Here is a 12,046-nt window from a genome sequence, read left to right on the forward strand (position 1 = left end):
CAAGCCGTATTGTTTTAAACACGTCTTTCTAAATATCTCGAATATATCGGCGAGTAACAGTACATTGGTTTTTAAGTACAGATCGTGATAATCACCTAAATTCTTACAACCTAATTTATCCCAGACCGTCAGAGCGTGTTCATAATCGGCATCAGTTATTCTAGATTCTGTTAAGTTACTATAGAATGATTCAAGGGGTGGTAATTCAGTTTCTTCGAATCTAGACCAATCATCCATATATTCGTAAGGATATACACCTTTTCTCAGCAACAAATGACGAGTTATCTTATCGGTATATTGATTTGTTATAGCGAAGTCATCGGGATTGTTCGCTTTAGCTAATTTGTCCAGGGAAGATAACAGAAACTGTACGGAGTCTATGAATCTAAGCCCATTACTTTGTTTTATTCTAGATTTCCCATCCTTGTCCCTATAATGTATAGGTTTAGTCAACGAGAACGAAATGTATTTTTCCATATTGTTAGGAATGCACGTTAAACCACCGTCGGTCTTTGAGATAGCTTGCATAATGAGATGTGAATCGTATCCTCTAAGGTTATGAAACACAACGGGGATGGGTATTCTTTGAGCATTCATTTTTAGTTTCAAGTTACACTCGTTATGCGCGGCTCCCCGATAATTACCCGTGACGTGACAATGATCTCTTACGGAATCCCCATCCAGGGGTTTATTACAAACGTGACAACTCGTTGACTTCTTGTGGGCCCTCCAATCATCTATCGTCATACGCATGGGTTTCTTACACGATAATTTTTCCCTGATTATTCTCTCTTCATTTTGTAAATATTCTAGGAACTTTCCCGCTGCATCAGGACCTCTGTAAATCACGGGAGTGTTTGTTTTCCCATCATACCTTACAACTATATATCCAAACCCACAAGGAATATGTTCTTGAGTTTTGTACGTAAAACTACTATTATTATCTTGGTTGGTATTTTCTATGGGTTTGATAAGCGCTTCGAAGTCGGCGTAAATTACGTACGGTACTGGCATTTGATTACAATAATGTTCAAATTTTAATATATTTTTTCCCTCTTTAGGCATATCGATCCTGATAGCATTCTGTCCAACACCTCTACAGTCTTCTTTATGCGCTTCTAATAGATCTTGTCTGCTGTACCCATGCAGGCATCTTTCGCAGAAATATTTCTTTTCCTTATGTTTTGTTTGATCGTATAGCACCCTGTTTAAACTCTTTATCCACGTATAATGATATTTACCATCTTTTTCGATCAGAAATGAATTGATTCTGGGAATATGTTCCGGAGCGGAGCTTATCCTGTGTACAACAATTCCTTTAGAATGTCCGAAAACATTTATAGCTTAATTATTTTGCTTTTCCACCTTATCAATTTGTGATATTGGTGTAGGTTCGTCTATACCATCGAAGTTGAGTCCATCGTTTTGGGGATAGCTAGAAGGTCTATCTGGATGCTTGTCTACGGGGAACAATGCAGATCTTATCATCATTCTTAAACAATCATCGGATTTATTTTTTACGTTAATTATGGCTTTTTTCTTCTTATAATACGGGGGTAAATCTATATAAGATCCACCTTTGAAGGGCATATAATTGGCTATATCTAAATATAAACTATCGATTCTATCCACACCCCAACCCGAATCTCTATTAGTTCAGCGTTCTAAAGTTTCCTGTATCCTCTGAATTGATGTATCTAATGATGCGTCTATAGTTATGGATTCGGTTATAACTTCTTGATTGCTTCGGAAATATGGTTCGGTATATTCGACGCTATCGTCTGCGTTACTTTTACTCAATGACATTTTAATCGTCAGCTGATATTTTATACTTTGTAAATCATCTAATTCCTCGTTAATTTTACTCGATATGATGGGCTTAATATCGTTAACATCCATGTTGGAATTAATATCCATCTTCCAACCTCTTAGATATTTACCAACGCCGCTGGATGTGGGTACAAATATTAATTCTTGTTGTTGTTGATTATTATCATCCTCGTCTGGTTGATTATTATCTAGTAAAGCGATCAATTCAGCTCTTCTCATTCGAGAATAACCTCTCAGCCCACTGTTTCTCGCTCGAACTTTGAGTTCTCTAACAGTCAGGGGTGGTTCCAAACCGAGTAAGGTAATCAATTCAGCTTTTCTCATACGAGAATATCCACGTAGACCACGTTGCTTTGCCATAGCCTTCAACTCTCTGACAAAAACCATAGTGGTTGAATGGTATATGCAAAATGAGACAAATGTCTAATTGGTTGTTTTCATATATCTAAATACGTATTCTCCCCAACCTATTCCTCTCATTGATGTAATCTCTCTTCCTAGCATAAATAATCTGATTCCTGACCCTATCAGCACCGTGTTTCTTACATAACAATAACGACCTTTGACCCCTATCCCGCATTCAGAACACGTATAGTTTATGTGTCCACGCTTGATGTAATAATTGTGTATACCGCAGTAAATTTCAACACAGCGGCGGTTACATAGAGTCGTCTTCCCCATGAGTGTAAACTTGCAGTTATTCATGGTATATACATCTATCATATCATTTGTCTAAATGCAAATCACATCTACACTATTGTATAGCTGAAAATCAATACTGCAGATAACCCAATAATAACAAATGCGACCTCTCGGTCTTTCTGAGCCTCTGATGGTGTATAAAACTGACTCATTGTTGGTCTAGGTATTGGGTCGAGTTTTTTCCCATAAACGAGGTAGTATTCGTGCATGGCGGATTCGACATCCTTAAACGTTTGAATTGAATGTCCTTCCTTAATCAGTTGTTCATGAATAAAGTCTAATCTCTTCATTCTCTGCTGCGTATATTGTAACTGAGCTGCTTGGTATTGTTCTAATGCTCTATTATGTCGTTTATGCTCCTCTTCAACTTCTTTAGCGTTTGATTCCCTCATACTGGAAAATAAATAATTACTCCCCGAAAAAGCTAGAGCATTAACAACAGTTCCACCGACCATCATCGCAATTGATGCCATATGAATATAAATATTCAAATGTTTAATTACTTCATTATGTCTTCCGGGATAAGTCCTTGTTTGATGAGCATATCCTTCGTTGCCATTGCTAATCCAATATCCAGAACCATCATGCCTATATCAAATCCATTAAAATCTAGCTTGGGAGGTGTGGCTTTAGTAATCATTTTAGCCATACGGGCATAGCCAATGGCCAAGCCGGTGACCACCGCTGAATGATACGTCGCGTTTACCAACATTTTACCGTCTGTAACTGGAGTAGTCATGCTTCTTATAGCATTATATGAGGACTAACCTCTAATTGAACTTGTTGTTGCGGCGGGGGTGACGTTTTCTCTTCTCCGGTCTTATAAAAGAACCATACAGCCGCTATACCAGCAACTCCTACTAGTGCCCATGTTTTAATCGGATTTGAATTATTTATTAATTTTGCTTTGCGCGCCAGCCCTCCCTTTCTTCCTGCAGCTATTTTTGGGGGGTTCTTAGTAACTCTGGGTTGTTTTTTTGTATTCACTTGTGGTGCATCCTCATTCACATCCTCATTCACTTGTTGTTGTGGTTGCGCAATCTGTTGTGGTGTCACCTGTTGTGATTGTGTTTCCGCAATCTGTTGAGTCTCCATTTATATTATTAAGTGGGCACGTATGTTTAAATTGACAATACCTAGCTGTTATTAAAGCTGTGGTGAACGGAGCTAAGAACATTCCGAATCTATGATAAAACTCACAGCTCACTGAGCTTATAGCGTGTTCGATGAATGGGTCTTTCTTGAGAGATTCGCATAAATACATGCGATGTTCTGCCGGGATGGGGAGAAACGTACTAGCTACGACTGTGTATAGTTGTAATATAGATGACCCTATAGTTTTAGTCATGGTAGCTCCCAGTCTAGACTCGTAACGCGCGTACAGTTTTTTAATCTCTTCGTCAGTCATGTTATCAATTTTTTCGATGGTATAATTTTCTCCCAAATATTGGGAACATTTTCCACCTGCTACCAAAGCCGCGAGTCTTTCTCTATGTTTATCTGTAACTACTTCAGCATCAGATACTTTGAGCATTTGTTCGATGAGTTCGTCGCATTCCATAATGTGATACCTAAGGAGATATTTAAGTCTAACATAATATAATATGACGTATCCAATACATCCCGTAATAATGAACTGTTGCGAAAGAATGATGATTTCGAACCACATTTTATGTAATATTAACCGCTAATGTTCAATTTGCTACATTTTGCTATATATTTGCTATAATTTTGCTACATTTTGCCAAACAATTGCATAAGCAGCTGGTTGATCGGTTTTTAATACGAGTTTACAGTGCTTCGTTGCCCCTAATACTTTTCTGACTTTATCTCGTTCACCCTTGGTATAAATGACGTCATTTTCGCGTAAACATTCCTCAAATGAATCTCGATCTTTGCAATGAAACAGCGCTACCCATTTGGTCTGCTCTGTAAGATCTTTCAGGACAGAGTTGTATTTTTGAGTAAGTACCCAAACGCTATGTTGAGTATGACGTCCGGAGAATGCTAAATACGAAAGCATATCCTTCTTTTTTGTTAATTCTTTACTCGCGCTGCAGTCGTCTATTACGAAAAGGGTTGATTCTCCTTTGTATTTTTCGTGACATACTCGGAGACAGTCTTGTAAACGATCGCCCGGATCGACTCTGTGTACCCGGTCGTCATTCATTACCCAATCTCTCGATAAGTATGTTTTGTTAACGCTTATAGTCGGGCACAGAATAATAATATGATCGAAAACGTCCCGATAATGACTTTCTAAAATATCTAGAATAAAAGCTGTTTTTCCGCAGCCCGTTTGCCCGCATATGATAGCGCAGTGCGGATCTTTAGGTAAAAGATTATCAATAGATTGCTTGCACAAATCTCCCATTCTGTATATTAAGTTGCACATCCATAATCACGTACAAATATATGTTTAATTTACCAGCCGATTCCTGGAGCTTCGTTATCTGTATGGTGACACCCTCGCTAGCATTTTCTATTCTCCTCCCACTGCCGTGTAATTAGTCATCGTCCGTTGTTCGCATGTCGAGCCATAGCGCGTACTTCGTGGTTAGGTATTCACCCATCGATACACTCCCGAGAGACAGATCTTTCACGACCGCGTTAACTTCCGGAGAGCGTTTTATAGAAGGAAGTTTTTTAATCTCATCCCACTGGTGATACGCTAGCATTCCTTGGCTATATAGTTGATTAGGAACGCCCTCGATAGTCAATTCTACTTTCGTAATCTTGGGATTGTAGAACTTCTCGGTATTTCTTTTAAATGCATCGGAGGGGTCCTCGAACAACATTAAAATACCCTTCAACGACCTCGTGGGGACGTTTAGATTGATATTCCACATCGTATCTTTTTTGTCCCTCGTGATCTTTCGATGTCGCAGCACGCGATCATACAAAATGGCTAAACTTCCCGAATACTGGTTACGAATTTGTCTGGCTAATTCGGGATCCGTTATCATATCGTACTCGAGCGAGATATTGTGGGCTATTGAATTTATTAGCTAAGACCACCACTTGGCTTAGTCAAAACTTGTGGGGGTTGATCGTAGCAATTGCAGGGCTGTTGTACGTATTCGCTAAAGACTATTTAACCAAATCATGAGTAAACCAACCGAGACTCCACCCACTACAAGCGCTGTTTTTTCATCGATATGTTGTTGATTTTTAGCCGCAATATGCGGTGACACTTGTGCATCAGTAGATGGTTGTGCGATAGTTGGTGTTTGTGGTTTGACTATTCCCTTTTCGCCCGTGATCGTTTGCGTTATTAATTCGACGTTCATATCTGAATTTATACCTGGTTTTTGTTGATCGGTAGCGATAACAATTTTATTATTATAACCTATCACTTGACCGATCTTAAGTTCCATATTACTCGGAGACATGTATAGTCCCGGTGCATAAACGAAGTCCACTTTGGATCGAGCGTACTGTAATGCATCTTGAAAACGCTTTATAGACGATGGTATGTCAACTGGTGAATTAATGGCGTCCTCCACGTTTGAGACAAACTGTTTTTGCGCATCGAGCGCCGTCCCAGAACCGATAATGGACGTTCGTGTTTGAGATTGCGCTCCGAGAATTGCCCATACATAAGTTCTTATCAATTCATTAACTCTTACAAATCCTGGGTTAGTAAAATTATTTTCCATTTTATCATTAAGAAATTCATTCCAAGCGTCTGCGGTATCGTTCATTTGTATAAATTTTTTAACAATATAAATTAAACCACTCTTAAAACTCATAATATCCCCTCTCCAATCGTTACTAAAAAGTTCCCAGCCTTTATACCAATCACCGGTTTTATGCCAATGATCATATATTCTTGCGTAAAGTTTGCTGGTACTATACAACTTACCAAAATTAACTGGAAGTTTATTAAGTACTTTATATACATAATCGCTTTCTTCTTTGACAGATTTATTTTCCTCTGTGTAAGGAACACCTAGACCATGGTTTGCTCCTTTAATACGCCAATCTTTACTCGTAGAAACATTAAATTCCTGACAAATACGCTCATAAGCAGACCTATCATAATTATTATTTGTGGAATTCCACGCTCGATCCTGCGGTAATGGAGCACTAATTTCTTTAAGTATAAGTCTAATCTGATAGTACATGTGAAATGACATAACAGACTTATTCAGTTCAAATCCTGGAGCGTAAAGAGATACGCCACATCCCGTTGTGGCACACCATATGGGCAAAGTTTAACTGATTCTGCCAAAATTGCATCGGATTGTGAAACCAATCGTGCACCATTTTATCGCTAGTTGCCGAGACTCTGTATTTTTCAAAGATATCGGGGAATTTAACTAAAAAATCAGCACCAGAGGCAGTTACTATAATCGATTGATTAGTAATGTATCTCGATTTCATATTTAAGTTATGATATAGTATCATTGTATATTTAATATGTATGTTACACTCCCGGGAATAACAAATGGTCAGTCTATTGAACTGCTTCATACAATCGATAACTCGGATGGACAGCTCGAAGTAGCTATCTGTGATGTAACGTATTACCCACGGTGGACCAATATAAGTGCTGCGAGAGGTAATAATAAGATAAGGTTAATTGAAAACGAATATGTTGTTAGAGGCAACACTATTATACCTGATGGGTATTACAGCTTAAGCTCACTCAATGATGAAATTTTTAAGCCTAATTCCATTAGATTCACACAAAATGAGGCGAATGGGATAATGAATATATACACTGAAGAAATAGGTATGATTATTGGTGAGAACTTAGGAATTACACTTGGATTTGGACGGTCAGAAACATTACCACAAAACGCAAAAATTACTGTATATGCATTACCCGATTTAGTTCCCTATAAAGAGTTGTGTATCCATCTTGATCAAATAAGCACGACGGATAATATTCAACTAGAAAGTCCTTCAACTCTGCTCAGATCTGTTCCAGTGAAAAATGAAAAACACAACAGCGGTAGAACGGAATCTTTCTCGTCATTACAATATAAAAAATTGAAGCGTGGTATTATTTCAGACCTCAAAATTTCTGTATTAGATGTAAAACATCAACCTGTACATATAGGATACTTAAGTGTAACACTCCATATCATAAATAATGGTTGATTCCATATTTAAGTTATGATATAGTATCATTGTATATTTGATATGTATGTTACACTCCTGGGAATAACAAATAGTCAGTCTATTCAACTGCTTCGTACTATCGATAACTCGGATGGACAACTCGAAGTAGCTCTATGCGATGTAACGTATTACCCACGGTGGACCAATATAAATGCTACGAGAGGTTATAATAATGAGACAGAAATAAATGGTCAAAAATACATTATACCTGATGGGTATTACAGCGTATGCTCACTCAATGATGAATTTTTTAAGCCTAATGGAATTAGTCTAACACAAAATGAGTCAAATGGGTTACTGATTTTAAACGCTGGAAAAAAGGATGTAAAGCTTTACAGTAACTTAGCATACACACTTGGATGGGGAGGAAAATAACAGTAATCAAGACATCAGATCAGCGACTCTATTTACCCGATTTAGTTCCCTATAAAGAGCTGTGCATCCATCTTGATCAAATCAGTACAACGGATAATATTCAACAAGAAAGTCCTTCAACTCTACTCAGAAGTGTTCCAGTGAAAGATGAAAAATGCAATAGCGGTAGAACGGAATCTTTCTCAACATTACAATATAAAAAATTAAAGCGGGGTATTATTTCAGACCTCAAAATATCTGTATTAGATGTAAAACATCAACCTGTACATATAGGATACTTAAGTGTAACACTCCATATTATAAATAATGGTTGATGCATCAGGCCCTGGAACGATAAGACAATGTAATACAATTGCGCTTTCCGATCTCGGAGACACGGAAGGATTCGGTAAACCCGGTACCAATGGTAAGTTATACGCTTTACACTTACACGATAATGTATACAAGCGGAAAGAAGTTACATTCACGGTTAATCTAGAAGATTTAAGCGATGTCGACGTTAGTAGACTCCTTAAAACCACTCCGTACAATATTATTTACAACAGTGAGAATAAATGGACTATGGTCGAAGCAAACATCAAGTGGCTACTGAATATCGTCATTACCCCACCTTATGCGATGATGGGTAAGGGACATAATTTAACTAAGATAATAAATAGTGGGATCGTACTCGCGGCCTATATCCCGTCAAAACGAAAAAGTGTGTTAGTCACTCCCATGCCAGAAAAACCAGGTCATATGTTATATAGTCATCCGGCAATCCAAAATGTTAGTTTAAATTTGGTTACAGAATTCGATGATATTAAACAGAACTTGAGTGCAATACCTAATATTTCTACCCTTATTATTGAAGTCTTGTTCGGAGATGCACCGGTAGATGCCTTCGAAATATTACCAGGTCTATCGATTAAATGGCTCAAGAAACACGAGCGTCAACGTTGCAGTATTATTCATGTCGGTGCATCACCCGTTACAACCCTCGAGGGGGTTCAAATTATTAAAAGTGACAGAATTTCTCTTTCTAAGATATTCTTGCCATATAATATACATTTGATAAGGTTGATGTATACTCTCAAAACATTTAAGCAAGACCAATTAAAGACTATTATATATTCGTAATATACACTATGAGTTTATATCCAGCGCTCGATGAAAAGATGGAAACTGTTGATGGATTTCGATTACATCAAATAAGCGACATAAAACATCGAATAGAAAAGGATAGGGAGTTGAGATTTGGATTGTATAAAAAGTATCGCAGAGCCGTGAATGCTCTGGACGGAGTTAACACCGCTCTTGTAGTAGCTGGCATGGGACTCGGTGTAGCCGGTGTCGGTTTACTATCAACTATAATCGCCGCGCCTATCGTGCTCGGCATGGAAATAACCTCCGGAGTCTCGGGACTGGCAGGAATAGCGATAAAATTGATTTCTCGTAGGTTGCAAAAGAAAGCATTAAAACACGATAGTATTCGAATACTCGCCGAAGCAAAGTTGAACAACATTGAGGATCATATTTTGACAGCAATGGCCGATTGTAAGATATCCGAGGATGAGTTTCGTTTAGTGCTGTCGGAACTCACCAAATACAACGAAATGAAGCAGGAGATTCGATCAAAATCTCGTAAGACCAATGGTATTAGCGAAGACGAGAAAAAAAAGTTCATAGAACAAGGGAGGCAACAAGCGCGTCAATTATTCCGTGCCAAAACCAAAGAACTGGTTGGAGATTTAAAATAAATTGCTTACTATCGTGTGATTACATTTAGACAAATGCTTACATAAATATATAATAATGGAAAAAACTATAAAATGGAGAGAATTACCACAAGGTTTTTATTATATCAGTGATGTCAAACCAACCAAATACGGTAATCAATTGTTTCTTATCAATTTACAAGAAGAGTGTAGTTATATAGTCTGGTCTCCTAGTAAAATGAACGAAGAACTTAATAAAAATGTTGAATATCGCTTTATCGATAAAAATAATGAAGAATATTTTTATTACCATTTAGACTCATCTAAAGCAATGATTGGACCCAGGTATTGGTGAGCTGGAGTCAATCTCATGACTATCGTTGAATCGCATAATCATTTTGGCATAAAAAATTCCATCTGTAGTAGCAGTATAGGTATATGAATCTGGCTCCAGTGGAAGTGAGCCAGAACCATCATTACCTATAAAAATTTATATCATAGACTCCAGGTGGTGGTCAATTTAGCTGAATCTCATGACTATCGTTGAATCGCATAGTCATTTACACATAAAAAATGCTACCTGTAGTAGCAGTATAGGTATATGAATCCCGCTCCAGTGGAAGTGGTCCAGAACCCCCATTACCTATACTACTTTCTGTAATGCCGATCCAGAATCTATACAACATCTGTTTTGGGACTTTAGGGTAAGCAAAAACTTCTGGAAAAGATTTTCACAATGGATTGAATCCAAGCGTCCACATACTGGCAAGATAAATCTTACTTCAGACCTAATCCTTTTTGGCTTTTCAAAAAAGTTTCCACACCGATGATATTTTTGATCTGATACTCTTATAGGCCAAACTTCACATTTACAGATGCAAAATAGAAAATAACCAACCAACCATTACACATTTCCAAAATGAGGTTAAATATCATTACCAAATAAAAAATATAGACACTTTAATAAAGCCAAACATACTGAATTCTATAAGTAATGGGGGTAATGGGGGTTCTGGACCACTTCCACTGGAGCCAGATTTATATACCTATACCACCACTACAGGGGGAATTTTATATGCAAAAATGACTTTGTGATTTAACGATAGTCATGAAATTAAACTAAATTGACTCTAGCTCACCACCACCAGGAGTCAATCAATGCTTCTATGATATAAATTTTTATAGGTAATAGGGGTTCTGGACCACTTCCGCTAGAGCCAGATTTATATACCTATACCACCACTACAGGGGGAATTTTTTATGTGTAAATGATTATGCGATTTAACGATAGTCATAAGATTAAACTAAATTGTAATGAAAATATTCTCTATTATTTTTACTCATACGTATACCATTATTTCTAACAAAGTGATATTCAACATTTTTACTAAGTTCTTCGTTCATTTTACTAGGAGACCAGACTATACATTCTTCTTGGTAATTGATAAGAAACAATTGATGACCGTATTTGGTTGGTTTGATATCACTGATATAATATATACCTTGTGGTAATTCTCTCCATTTGATAATTTTGTCCTTGAGCATAAATGTTTCGATAGCTTTTTCGAGTTCTTCCTTTGTTGGTTTGTAATTCTCCATTATTATATATTTATCATTCTTCTAAATGTGATCTAATGATAGTAAGCAATCTATTTTTAATCTCCAACCAGTTCTTTGGTTTTGGCACGGAATAATTGACGCGCTTGTTGCCTCCCCTGTTCTATGGACTTTTTTTTCTTGTCTTCTCTAATACCACTGGTCTTATGAGAATTAGATCGAATCTTCTGCTTCATTATGTTGTATTTGGTGACTTCCGACAGCACTAAACGAAACACCTCCTCGGATATCTTACAATCAGCCATTGCTGTTGAAATATGATCCTCAACGCTGTTCAACTTTGCTTCGGCGAGTATTCGATTATTATTGTTTTTAATGCTTTCTTTTGCAACTTACGAGAAACAAATTTTATCGTTATTCCTGCCTGTCCTGAGACTCCGGCGGCTATTTCCATGCCAAGTACGATTGGCGCGGCGATTATAGTTGATAGTAAACCAACACCGGCTACACCAAGTCCCATGCCAGCCGTCACAAGTGCAGTGTCAACTCCGTCGAGAGCATTCACGGCTCTGCGATACTTTTTATACAATCCAAGTCTAAACTCCTCTCCTTCTCTATTCGACATTTTATGAAATCCATCAACAGTATCCATCTTTTCAAATGCCTCATCGAGTGCCGGATATACACTCATAGTGTATATTATTATATCATATAATAGTCTTTAATTGGTCTTGCTTAAATGTTTTGATAGTATA

The sequence above is a fragment of the Haliotis cracherodii genome, unplaced genomic scaffold (assembly GCF_022045235.1).
Source record: "Haliotis cracherodii isolate W230 unplaced genomic scaffold, xgHalCrac1.p SCAF_4, whole genome shotgun sequence".
Lineage (NCBI taxonomy): Eukaryota > Metazoa > Mollusca > Gastropoda > Lepetellida > Haliotidae > Haliotis > Haliotis cracherodii.